Raw genomic sequence first — 2,553 nt, forward strand, 5'->3', positions numbered from 1 at the left:
ATGATAATTCTGCAATTAAACTAATTTTTGATGTCTTTGATTTTTATTTATTTAAAAGACATTTATTTTTTAATTGTTGGGCCTATTGTGTTCAGTGAACTAATTTTCGAATGAGTTTTTTGCTATCATGTTACTGATTAATCAATTTCTAGATGCAATTAGGAACTCATTTACTCAAGTATTTTTATATTATTTTATATCTTATTTCTTTATGTTACAAATAAAATTAAATTTTAAAATGTACATGCATGTAATAATTTTTAATTGAGATGTTATTAAAATATTTAATTGAGATATTATAAATAATATTTCATCTTTTTAATAATAGATTATTAAAATATAGTTTTTTTAAATATAGTTTAATATATCGTATGTTGATTTAAAATAAAAATTTAACAATATTTGCCATTGTGCACAACTTTGTCAGCATAATAGAATACATTATTATACAATTTCTTGTTAAAAAAAATAAAAGATTAAACGAAAGGTCGCTATGAAATAAAGATCATTTATATGAATTCCACAATTGAATCTTTCTGATCGCGTTGTATAACCAGTGCTTTGTGCTGTCGGTTACCACAAATCGCAAAAGCATTCGTTCGTTTATGCACAGTGCGACGCAGAAACGCGCTCGCTAATTACAGTCATTTCAAAAACCGAAAATGAGCCTTGTATTATACGCGAGAATTGTATTGCTAGTAACGTAGCTAGTATTGACACAAACAGGATCGTCGAATGCGATTTGCCTTTCGAAGGCTCAAAGCTAGAACGAAAGAGAGAGACAAAGAGAAGTGTGTATGTATTAATTATGGGACCTCTATGCCCCGAAATCCGTTAACCCAGATCTGAATGTACAGATGTAATGAATGTAAATCTCGGTACAATAGGTTCACATAGAGTTCACATAATCCTCTCTATAGCGGACACAAATATTCGAGGTGCGAATAAGGCATGAAGCACTTGAGGGCTTTCGTATATCTCGTGCCTACGCATGTTTGTACATCTGTACGTATACATGCCTATGTACATATGCTTTTGTACGAACCTGTGTGTATGTATATGTGCAACGCGAGTTCTGGTACATACATATTCACCTTTGCACAAAATCATTGAAGCGTATAATTGCCATCCTGTGTTAACTGCCTCATATACGGGGATTGATAGTATTAATGCTACTAATGAGGTGCGTAGATGAATTGCAAAGATGGTATGGTATCGCTCACTGCCTGTAGCAGAATAGATTATATTAGCAACGCTTTTATAATTGAAACTAAACCTGGGAAAAAAAAGCTGTCGCGCAAAGTTAATGCCTGTTCCAGGATAATAGCGACTAAACTGTTTAACGTAATGCTATTTGCAATATAGCTCGGCAGTACGATCCCGTTACTTGATAATTGCGAACTCGTGTTTCTGTATTTAAATCGAATTTTATTAGAATTATTAGTAATGTTAATACGCGTTTTTACAAAAAGAAAAAGAAAAATTTGTATAATCTTTTGTTTTTGTTATTGATTTTTGGATTTTAACAAATTAAAATTATTTGATATAGAAATGATAATAGTTGTTAGTATTGATTTAAAAATCTGTTAATTTAAATTTCTTTAACATAATAATCTCAGCTATCAAATTAAAAAAAAAAGATAAGAAAAGCAGTTTCTCATAAATTTATAGACAATATATTATGAGTACAGAGACATTTTATACTTGTTATACTTGTTATTTTATTTGAGATGCAAAACACTTGGATGTTACGATCTAAAGAAGATATGAATACTTTATTGCGATAGAACATATTCTGTCAATCACATTATATTTCCCTCGCGTTGGTTAGCATGAATAATACAAGATGGATTTGTTTGATGTAAAATAAGAAATATCTGCAGACTTGTTTACTTAATAATATGATTTTATATATCAGAGTATTTGCGTTTTATTTTTTAGTCGAATCTTATATTACGCAAAAAGATTGTTTGTTCTTCAAGTATTAGGATTATATATAACATATATATAACATATGTATAAAAAGATTTAATGAGATTATATTTATATCTCTACAGTCACATACAATATTCCTGGATTATATGAATATTATTTGTTCTTTTAAATATTCATATAACATTCTAAGAATACTGAATCTTATAGGGATCATCTGTTTATATAATAATAAGAATCGTTTGCTGTAATAAAAGTTGAAATAATTTAACAAAAATTAGTAACTGAAATTTTGCGTAATAAAAATATTGATTTCTCTGATTTACAAAACGGAGGGCAATCGAGAATTACAATAGAAATGAAAGGCATTGTTTCAGTGCAACGAAACGTGTTTTATTAGCAACGGTTCCCGAAATAATTTTGGCTGGAATCCATACTTTAGCAGCGTCTATTGTATATCTGAAGATGAGCGATTTCATATCGATAAACCCGAATGCTTTTATTGTAACAAAATGTTTTAATGAAAGTTGGAGCGTTCAATTTTTGTGCGATCGCAATTTAGATAGATTTTACTCTATTCTGGCAAAATATAATATATATATATATATATATATATATATA

The sequence above is a fragment of the Atta cephalotes genome (genome assembly GCF_000143395.1).
Source record: "Atta cephalotes unplaced genomic scaffold scaffold00002, whole genome shotgun sequence".
NCBI lineage: Eukaryota > Metazoa > Arthropoda > Insecta > Hymenoptera > Formicidae > Atta > Atta cephalotes.